Source organism: Ptychodera flava, chromosome 20, assembly GCF_041260155.1.
Source record: "Ptychodera flava strain L36383 chromosome 20, AS_Pfla_20210202, whole genome shotgun sequence".
In the NCBI taxonomy this organism is placed as follows: Eukaryota; Metazoa; Hemichordata; class Enteropneusta; family Ptychoderidae; genus Ptychodera; species Ptychodera flava.
The window spans coordinates 13986387-13998557 of NC_091947.1; positions in this window are offsets into that span (position 1 = coordinate 13986387).

The following is a 12171-nucleotide window of genomic DNA, read 5'->3' on the forward strand; positions in this document are numbered from 1 at the left end:
AAACACAGACACAGTTTTTAACAAACAAGGTACGGCAACCAGTCACCTATAGCGAAGACATCAAAGTCAAAACCGCTCGGCCAAATCCCCATCCTTTAAAAAAGAGCGGTTCAATAACCGAGATAATTTTTTCTGCCTGCGACCCCTCCACATGCTGTAGGGGTCATGAAGCATTAGCACTCACTATATATATATATATATATATATATATATATATATATATATATATATATTCGTTCACAAAGATGTATCCCTCACAAAGATGTGTCCCTCATGAATAAATCCCCTGCGACAGTATGTGATTTGTGAAAGAAAATCAATCATTCCGTATAGAATGAATGCTTGGTAGAAATTTAGCATGCTAATTTTACTTTGAGTACGGTAACATGAAGTGACCTATGTTATTTTCTCAATCCATGAAGGACTTTTGGATGTTGGGACGAGACGTGCAGGGAATCGTTTCAGCCAACAGGATAATGAACAACGCGGACTTGACATTCTGCGGAACATTGGGTGTTATCAGCGTGAAACCTATTATAACAAACAAAAAGATTGGCAACGTCAATTTGTCTTTTTTTTAATTAACGGTGAATACTTATTTGGTTTGTTCCATTCCCGGTCTCATTTTACTTTGTTACTGGCATGGCAACTCTTTGCAAATGACTTCTCGAGCCGACCAGTTTGAAGCATCAGACTTGTAGCAAACATCATCTTATAGAAATAACGGGCGCGCGCTGACCATTAACGTTAATTTGTGGGCAAGGGCGAGATGAAAGCCAAAAATTAACGGGCGAGGTTTGCCGAGCCCGCGCCCACAAATAAACGTTAATGGTCAGAGCGGAGCCTGTTATTCTCATTACATTATCAGCGAACCAAAGAAAACCGTCAAAATTTCCGAAAATTTCAGGAGCGAATGACAACTGGGCCCCAGAAACTGAGCAATACGCGACGCACTGTCATGCTATGAAAAATTGGCAAATCCGGAAATAATGTTTTCAGGAAAAAGTATCTCAACTTGACCTACAAGTGCTCCATTTTATTTTGTTATTGATTATGATTCACGTTTGAGCTATAAAGTTACGATACTTTGAGTTGTTAATCTTATTATTCATATTCACGGGCACGTAAACAAACCGTTATGTACAGTGTGTTTGTGGTCAGTCACGTGGTTCAGCTCGACCAATCAAAATGCGACGGGCAGGGCATGGTAATATAATTGTGGCATATTTTATACAATGGCTGACGGATTGACAGATTGCGGATGATATAAGAAGTGCTCATTCATTTCGGAACACGTGACATCTCCTTATACATTTACTATGAAATACCTTTCTGTAAAGCATGCGTGCGATTGAGTTTTCCATGTACTTTGTGCTCAGCCAGCTAATTGTGTGTTTTTCGTGAATTTCCAATCACGTTGCGCATTTAGACTGTTATACCATTTCTCAGTCCATTGAAGCAGCCAGGAAATAGGAACATGTCATCTATTGATGCCGGGCTTTATCTTTTTGTGGTGTTTGCATCTTCACATCTCTACAATCAAATGTAATTTCTTACAAAGATTAAGTCCTGATTCACGCAGTGCAGCTGAGCTTAGGTCATTAAACAGTCGTAATTGAAAAAGCGTATCATGAGATAATGCAATTACCCCTTTACGAGAATAGCATCTTCTTCCTCAATCGCATATCTGCAAATGCTAACCCTCAAATGATAAAGCATTGACTTGTTGACTTTTGAATTAGGGTTTTGAAGACGAACATCATTTCAAAGGCATTCAAAACGTTTAGGCATAGACTTTCTGACACATATCCGAGAGGTCATCCTGCAGACACATCTTTCTGTCTCATTATCTCCCAACAGAGATTAACAACAAATTTTGAAAACAAACGTCCTGATAGTTCCAACTCTTTACATAATCTAGTTTCTCAATTTTGACTATAAACAGTTACGCATAATGACTGTGTGACCCAGGGAATCGAAGTCTTCGTAGGGTGAGAGAGAGAGAGAGAGAGAGAGAGAGAGAGAGAGAGAGAGAGAGAGAGAGAGAGAGAGAGAGAGAGAGAGAGAGAGAGAGAGAGAGAGAGAGAGAGAGAGAGAGAGAGAGAGGGGGGAGAGGGGGTAGAGAGACAGAGACAGCGAGAGACAGAGACAGAGACAGACAGAGACAGACAGAGATAGAGAGAGACAGAGGCAGAGATAGGCAGAGACAGAGAGACAGAGACAGAGAGATAGAAAGAGAGATAGAAATATAGCGAGACAGACAGACAAGACAGACAGACACAGACAGAGACAGAGACAGAGACAGACAGACACAGACAGACAGAGACAGAGACAGACAGACAGAAAGAGACAGAGACAGACTGACACACAGAGACAGGGACACAGACAAGACAGACGGACACATACTGACACGGAGACAGACACAGACACACAGACAGAGACATACAGGGACAGACAGAGACGGACAGGGACAGACAGACAGACGGACAGACAGACACATAGGTAGGCAGGCAGGACTGAATCGGAGAGGACACATAGACGTCCATAATGACAGACAGGCAAACGCATTAGACAGACTGACAGTGATAAAGAGACAGAACTAGAATCGAGAGAAACAGAGACTGACTGAGAATACTGTCGATTTTGGAAAGTATGACCAATAGTAACCATCTCACTTAACGATATTTCGCATTCCAATAACGTCACACAGATACGAAAAGGGCCGGGGATAAACAGGAAAAGAACCGCAAATCCATGATCAAGCTTTTGTGACTTTGCGCAGTTCAATGACATGTACTGGAGAACGTTCACTCCGTAAAGGATGGTTCATTTTGAACAAAACAATTAGAGACTGGGGGAAAATGACAGAAAGAGAAACCACTAGAAAGGAAATGGTTTTGCATTGGTGAGATTTCATTTCATCAGTCTACTTATTGGAGCAGGGCAGGTTCTACCATTGTCATTGAATCCATAGGATTACGCTGAGTGTAGATCTTGAACAGTAGGCTAATTTACGTGTCATTGATCACCCTCTTTCAACGAACATACGGCGTGATTTGTCACAGGAAGACACTGAAGATTTCTACCGCAGAGCTAGTTTTGTAAGGAAATAGCATTTCTCCTCATTTTCTCCTTGTTTAATCTCCTTTCTTCTCTTCCATTTTGTAATAACCGTTATGCCCGTTAATACTTAGCTGTGAAAACGCACCCTGGCGGGGTTGACCTTTAGATGACCCGCATATAGCGACGCACGCTACCCCACCAACAGATAGCTGCGTTTCCACAGCTATCCGTTACCAAGCGTGTAGTTTTACCTATGCATAATAAAACCTGAATAGATGAGAGAGACAGACAGATAGACAGACAGGGACAGAGACACACACACACAGAGGGACATAGAGAGACAGACTGCTACCTCCATGGACAGACAGACAGACAGACAGACAGACAGACAGAAAGAAACAGCATGCCTTTACTTGCATAAAAAATAACAGGATAGCCTTTTTTTGATCACATTTCATTTCATTTGCGATGCCTGATAGTTAATGTTTTGCGGGTCGCGAAGATGTATTTCTCATTTAGAGAAAACCGATATCTTTTATTGAATTATCTCTCGCGGTGCTTGAGTGTTCGTCAAGACTCTACAAATTTTAGGAGGATTCGATCGAGTTTTGTAATTACTCTGCGGCTAATGGGAATCCTGCTGTAAATTCTGACGCATATTCCGTAAGGTCATATCATTACTTTGAAATTTACTAGATAGCCTTGAGTGGAAAAGTAAACATTTTCTTTTAATCACATTTAGCTTTGTGTTGCTGGGCGTAATTAAATATCTGCAACTTCACTGGGCATATAGCCTGATATGATATCCACTGCCACTGTGATCAACCTGTTCGTTACAGCTAATGCTACATTTTTCTGCTGCAAATTAATCCAGTTTCAAGTAGACTATTTCTATTCAAAACAATCCCGCGAGGGAATTTGATAATGAATATCCGTGTCGGTCCCAAACTATCTGAAATAGTACAGTTGTGCACCGTAGTGTCGTATCTATATTTTGAAGAAGTTTTACTGGAAATTTCCATTTTTACGTAGTCATCGATTTCACGGACGATACGCCAGTCCTGTGCTCGCTAGGCGATGTTCTTCATACACAGCGAACAGTTTCTAAAATATTGGAAACGCCGGACTGGAAATTTCCGTACATGAAGGCCGTCCGCGCAAACAATATTTGACTTAAAAAAGGGGCGGTAAGAGGGAAAGATAACAAGTCGCCATGGATGACGTAGTTCCCGCTTGATCAACTGTTTTGGGGAGCTGTTGATCCCTATTTGGATAACACTTTTTGTCTGTGATTGCTGCGCAATCATTGTCTTGTCTATGTTTGCTACGCGGAGCGCTGACGCTGTACACCCGGGTTCGACTCGTTGTACAACCACCTGTTTCTTTCCGAGTCCTCGCGCAAGTCCTTGCCCTCGCACAGTAATTTCTGTATTGGCCCGAGAACGTGAGGAATTTCTTATGCTTGATGTGTCTAAGTCTGTAATTGATTGCGTGACAGTTTTATTACTGTGTGTTATCATCTGGGTTATTTTGTGACGTTCATATCAGTTTCAATAATTCATATCTGTGGAATTGATTGTGTGTTGTTGTATTCTGCCATCTTATAAGTCGAGTGGTACTAAGAAACTCGTAAATTCATTTGGTGATGTAGATTTGTAGCAATTATGAATATATGTTCAGGATATGAAGAGATAAATACATGCTCTAGTGGTTCATATAAAAATATTTCAGGACAAGATTATACTCTGTCGGCATTTTGTTAAGCTTGTAAAATATTACTGCCTGGATGAGCTGAAGGTATACCTTTCTTGCAAAATGGCGCCAGATATGGAAAACATCACAACAGAGAGAAAGTCAGTACAAGGACATGTAATAACCGCGGGAGATAAATATTTATGGAACATCACTCCAAGATTCTTTGCTAAGGCATAGACCCTCGAGGGTCTGTGACCAGGGTAAGTTTTCTGCAAAGATCAGTGAACTTGATCGTTTAAACCTACTGAAAGATAAGCCATTTTACGAGAGCATGCACTTGGGATTTGGTAAAGCGTCTGATATTTGCTGAAAAACGAACACTCGAGACGGCAGTAGCATCATTAAAAGATGGCAATTCTCTGAAACTAAGTTCCTAGACGGGCAGAGTGACCTTAATTTCTCTAATATACTATAGAATGAGAGGTAAACAGTATCGGTGACGTCTTTGAGGAGCTTTATCCAAAACATGTATCGGCATTAATAAATGGCTCTAATCCCCCAGTTTTCGGTTTCCGACATTCAATCAAAAGTTGTCTTATGATGTGCGATTCACAATGATAAACGCAATTACTCTCTGTACTCAAGAACTGGATTTTCTTTTACATTAATCCAGTTCTGATGGCATCATTAAGGCAGTATAAGTGTACATCTTGGAAATGGAGAGCCAGTGTGCGGTTATATGCGCGGAAAAAGCGGTGTTCCTTATGAGAAGGTAAACAATACTTAATCCGCTATCGCATGAAAGAACTGTGATTAAGCATTCAGATATACATGTAAATCCGGTGTGTTTTTTTTACATCACGGAACCTATCTTAAGCACCTTTAATTACTCTCTACCTGAAGCTGGGACGCCCTCCCCATAAAGATACAGTCCATTATGGTTATTTCGACATTCTCTAAGAGATCAATATGTTACGACGTAGATTTCTGGATAATTTAACATGAATAGGGTGGATTTATGTCATAAAACCCCGACGTTGTCATGACTTACTTGAACACAGTCCCCCAGTGATTGAGGTTGAGACCTCACTTTCTTACAAGACTCGATTAAATAGTGAAGCACAGGCATCAGCATCTACCCAATTTCAAAAGTGTATTCTCACGACTTCTCAGTGCTTCCATATCAGAGTAAAGTCGGCAACTGAAAAAGGATAAATTAGTATTTATCATCTTAAATGTCACGTTCTACCGGCAACAAATTAACAAAAGTTAAAATTGCTGTCACTGATACAGGGATTTGAAGGTAAAAAGTAAAGCCATTCACTTCAGTCAAGAAACCTGGAAGTATTTTTATTTCATTGTACGAAGTATAACAAACAGTAACTGGTAACGATGTTATGACTTGATAGCCATTATCAGTCAATCATAGTTGTTTGTTTGTGCGTTTCCATGGTTCTGGATAAATCACGTGACTGTATGGACATGCATCTGCTTTTCCCTGCAGTGCGGTTTCCGCTCCCCTCCACCGGTGTAGAAACTGTACGTTATTTTTCCTGTGAATCTTTTCATGAATTATGCTGCCAAATAGCAACTTCGAGACATGATGGCAATCTTTAGGAAGACTTAGGATGTTGTTGTTTTGCATAACGACATCTGCAATAAGTCAATCTCATTTGCTTACTTTCCGTTAAACGAGACAGATCTCAAATGCTTGAATTAAATGGGCTCGCTTCGTATTCGTTACGGCAGCTATCCCGGATTTACTATCAATCTTGTCAGGTTTTTCGTTTGGACTGGACTCTTTCATTTTAAAGACTATATCGACTGAATTCTCTTTGTAAATATTGATCATTTCATACGTCCTTGCTGAGTATTTCTTATCACTGCTACTGCCACAGAATAATTCCCAGGGAATACAGTTTAGACAAACAATACTGGATGTACTTCTGTTCGGCACAGTTTTGCCGTTGAAACTGGTGAGTTGCGTCGAAATTTCAGAGGACAAGACGATTGCTTGCAGATTAGCCCACCTTGCGGATGTTTATGACAAATAAATTTTATGAGTTCTCTTCTTCCACATGGGATTGCGGCGACAGATATGTTTCCAACAAATAACTTGTCTTCATCAGTGCACACACTAGATGTGACAGACAGAGTCGAATTCAGGAATATTAATAGCCATGGTGTTGAAACAATTCAACACCTTAGATATTTCTGTACTTGGGTCTTTCCGTCAGATGAAACGTGTGCACTGGAGAAAACAATTGGAAGAAGAGAACTCATGTTATCTAGTCATACTGCTTCCACAGTGAAAGTTTATAACTGAGGGGGTTTCTTTCCTCTTCAATGGCCCTGGCATCCGTTCCACACTTTAAAACATCTTCAGCACACGGTGAATGCCATGTTTACGCAAAAAGCACATCACTTTAAAGATTGGGTAGTAACCATGATGAATTGTCAGGGTAATACGGAGAATCCTTTCTTAGATTTTACGAGGGGCTTATGGTCGTTTCTGCACACGTCTTCCACCGGAGTATAAATCAGTTTTAGGGAAAACATGTCTGTTTAACTGGAATTGAGTTTTGATAATGAACAGGGTATACAAATCCATTTAAGTCCAACGATCTTACCAGCGACTGGAAACCTTCCAGAATTTTAACGAAGAACATTTTACGACTATGTCAATATTTATTATTTCTAAAAAGAAAGACAGCTCTGAAAGTTCCAAAACATTTATTTAATGCCTGTTAGAAGGATTTAAGATAAATAAGAACAGATATAGAAGAAAATCATTAATATTTGAATAATCTTCTCGTAAATGAATAACAATCAATCATGTGACCTTTATAAGGTAATAAATCGTGTCTCGTCATGTCTACACGGGGTCTCCACACTTTCTAGTCTGCAGAGAACATAAGAAATATCAATTGAACTTAACTAGTTTGCGGCAAGAGTTGGTCAATATGTCTGATGCTCTTTTCTCAAATCGAAGGTCCCGAGGGGTCTCGCCTTTCGACGAAGAGGGTCAATGGAAAATTGATGTACCGGAATTTATCCTACTCTGAAGACCACGGAAGCGTCATTGACAATGTCGCCGAAAGGACATCTTGAGTCGGTCGATTCACAGTCGCATATTACACAAAGGCGCAGGTTATTGACTGAGTAATGGTAAATGATGTAATCATTGATTGGTTGTTTGTAGCAAAAATCAGAAGACACGTCATCGACTACGTATAGGCAGATGTACACTCATCTAACAATTGCACGTAATCGAAGCGAACATCAACAGACTCGGAAGTATAGTACCTTCATCCGTTTCCTTCTTTCAAGCTCAAAACGAGGGAGAAGTACATATACTTGGCTATGATTGAAGACATACAAGAAAGTTCATTAACGAAACAAAATCAACCGTTTGTTCCAGTTTCGATGTCGTCTGGAGGGCATGAATTAACAAAGCAAGAAGGCCGGTAGATTCGAGCAGGTTAGAATACAGATAATGATTTCAGAATATTATGACAAATTACATTCGAGAAAGTTTCGTGAATATGTATGATAATTAAACACTCAGTGAATAAAGTATTAAATAAATAAATAAATAAATAAATAAGTTAAAATCGTGATTATGTACGGTCATAATTATGTTCATTGTCGTTATCGATTTAATCTCTTTCGGTGATAGTGAAAAATGATGTTTAATTTTTTTCATTTTTGCTTTTCTTTTTGCTTTTTCTTCTTCGCAGGGGTCGGACAGTTCAGAGACAAAGACCTTGACCATCAAAACAAATGCTTTATGAAAGCTTCAGCCTAGACACTGTGGCAACCCTGCTCAGGTACTAGTATATGATCCACCGATTTTTAGGCGGGATATAGCCGAGTGGTTCCAGTCGGCGAGACACCGTAGATTGGGGGTTTCGACAGTTATAGAAGTGTGACTGAAATTACAGAGTAACGCTGAAGGTAGAATTCCCCTTGGGAACTGGTATTTGGACTCTAAATTTTTTACAATTCTTTTCTAATCTACTACTTTAGGGGGCTCATTTTAAAGCTCTTGTTGTAAGAAATATATTCACCGTCTTTAAGTTTGTTAGTATTTCGAAAATAAAAAATTTAATTTTTTCTTCATAGAGTTAATACACTGATGGCGGCCATTTTGAATTTCAAATATCTGTATATATTTGCTAATTTGTTTCTCCAGTAACAAAATCTACATGGTGACCCCCGATTTCTTATTTTGGAAGAAAATGGTTGAAAGCTCCCAGGAGAAAAGCTCGTGCAAAAGTTTAAGTCTTTCTTTCATTTTCGATGCGCATATTACCTCAGAATAGATTTTGTTGAAAATAGTAGTACTGAAGGCACGAATACTTTCCACTCCAACGTTTCGTTTCCTGTGCAGCTAGTTTTGACGTAAAAAAAACACGCCAATTTATCGAAATGACGGTAGAAATATCAGTTTGAATCTCACGAAGATCACGTCGTAGTTGAGGTTTCAACAGTCTGCGAGCAACACCACAATACTTGTAAATCAATATGTCATATGTTTCCATGGTGACAAAATGAGAGATAACAATGAAAATGGCTTTTCTCTCGTAACGAGGCGCCGTTGGGAATCTCACGCTCGTTTCGCAGCAGACTACCGGCATCTTGTGTAAATATTCTCGGCGATGTTTTACGTTCAGCACAATAAAAATTCATCATTTCAAGACAATATCGCAGCATCTTAAAACAAGTCGCAGTATGATAGTTTTTATCCAAAATATAATGAGAACGTATATACAGTTGATTTTTAAGACACAGTACTGAGTACTTGATAAAACTGACACTGCGCCTTATCAGCCAGAAACAAACTTTATTGCCCTAATCATGGGAATTAGAATTCAGAAAATGATTTTTCCAAAAAACGTGATGACAATGTATTGCTGATCTGGATACATACACTGGAGACAGGGTAAAAACTGTAAAACGTGCTTCTCCTGTCATGATTTCATACGGACTTTTATCGTCCTCGTCTCGGGAATTACCGCTAGAATCACAACAGCATGTGAAACACCTTACCTGTCACATTACACACTAGCTTAATAAACAATAACACTGTTCGGCAGGGTTCAGTTATTTCACCTATACTTTTTTGTTTCTACATAAATGATCTTGGGGAAGCACTTGCGCAGGGTACTGAGACTGTGGTATATTTTAATTTGTTAAAACTGTTTTATTTATTATATGCCAATGATCTCCTGTTATTCAGTTCTACTCCTATTGCTTGACCGACTTGCTGATTATTGTAAAAAATGGAGACTTAAAGTTAATTTAAGCAAAACAAAAATTATCGTTTTTCGTAAAACAGGTGGGGGGGGGGGGCTGAAGAAAAGTGAGAAATGGGTTAACGGAAATCAGAGAATTGAAGTTGTTTCAAAGTATAATTATTTTGGTATAGTTTTCTCTAGTTCTGGTACTTGGTTCCAAGCACAAAAATACATAGCCGATCAGGCAAGGAAAGCATTGTACAGTTTGCAAAATATTCTTTATAAATTAGATGGATTAAAACCAGACATTGCATTTAGGATCTTTGACTGTAAGATTCTTCCGATTCTCCTGTATGGAAGTGCTATTTGGGGAACTCATACTTGTACTGGTGTTGAAAAAATTCATCATAAATTTTGTATTTATTTTGGGAGTTGGTATGAACACCACAAACACTGCCGTGAGGGGAGGGGGCTAGGGAGACACCCTATATTAAATATGTATCGACATGCAAATGTTGAGATTTTGGTTTCGTTGTATCAGCGTTGATTGCCCACCCATTGTTAGAGATTGCTATGAATATCAATATGACCGTGCTGAAAAGGGTTTCAACTGCTTAGCATTGTATATTAAAAATTTGCTATGTAGAAATGGCTTTGCAGAAGTTTGGTTTAGTCCTCATAGTGTTAACGTAACAGCAATATTTTTCTTCACCAATTTAAACAGAGGTGTTATGACATTTCCATACAAGAATGGTGTTCAGATATTATTATTATTATTATTATTATTATTATTATTATTATTATTATTATTATTGTACTTGGGCCTCAGCCCAAGTACATTTGTTTTCATTCCGTGGGAAAAAACTCTGTAAGGTATAACCATTCCTGGCTGAGACCAGGGAGGGCAAAATGTCTTGGCTTCATCTTTCTTGGCATAATAAATGGCGTAATGATGTTAACTGAATGGAAGTGCTGCTCTCAGCCAGTCTTGAATAAGTGAGATGTGAATATAATGCTTCTCTATCTGAGTTTTTGCCACAAAATCTTCTGAATATAATCAAAATGTGCATCGAAATGCAACAATTAATGCACCCTCCGTTTCCTAGGCGATGGCACGACCCTTGCTACACCCACTGGACGAGCCAAAGTAGGAGGGGTAATTTCAGTTTGGTCGAACAAGAGGGCTCGAGACCAGAATTTAACATTTAAACTTGAAACATGTTTAATCGCTGACAAGATGTGGACTAGTGTTAATCGAAGTAAAATTGTGAAAAGGAAAGGTTTTATATCCCGGACACAATGAAAAACATTACAACTGGAAACTGTACCCCCAGTTGAGAATAGTAATGCCCACAGCGATGGAGAACACTTATCCTTGAGCTGAGAAAACCAGACCATCATTTCGAAATAGAGCTGCAGATTCGAGAAGCTCGTTCAAAATAGCTAGGTACACCCCATATTATATAAAGGGGTGGTTTCGAGTTTTGAGGGCAAATTTCGCCTCCTTCATATAGAAATCGTACGTTTGTTTTTCCAGGAGAACACACCATTTGACACAAAATTTGCATGTAAAGGGGTCGCCAGTAAGCACGTGGTCAAATCTGGCATAAGAAACAATATGAAATGTTGGGTAAAGCCAGTCCAAAATAAACTGATTTGAACTTTTGTGTTTTGTAATTTATACCACTGCAGTAACATTTACTTTTTTTGACAACATCACACAATGTAATACGTTTTGAAACTGAATACTCCGACGTATTCTGTGTCTCCTTTGCTAAAAAATACGGTATGCCGATTACCATGTAAGGAGATGATGACGTCAAGACAGATTTGTAGTGTGTTTGGTCCTGGATGGTGCACGAAGTTTTGTCAAAGTAGCTTGTGTATTTATTTCCTAAATGGGAGAGATTAGGTTCGATCTAAACGAAGGCCGAAGAATGTTATGATCCTCTAAGCGAGCTGAACTCTAACGCGAATGGTTGGATAATTTGGAGGATGTCTAGAATGATCTCGTCTCATTAAGATTATTTGGCGGTCAGTATTGAATTTCAACTGCGTCACAAGTTTGCGAAATGAGTATTCCGTCGAACGGTCAACGAACGATGTTTTAGAAATCTGGAGACATGGCACATCGCATTTTTATTTTAATATTTTATATTTTACAAAAGATGTA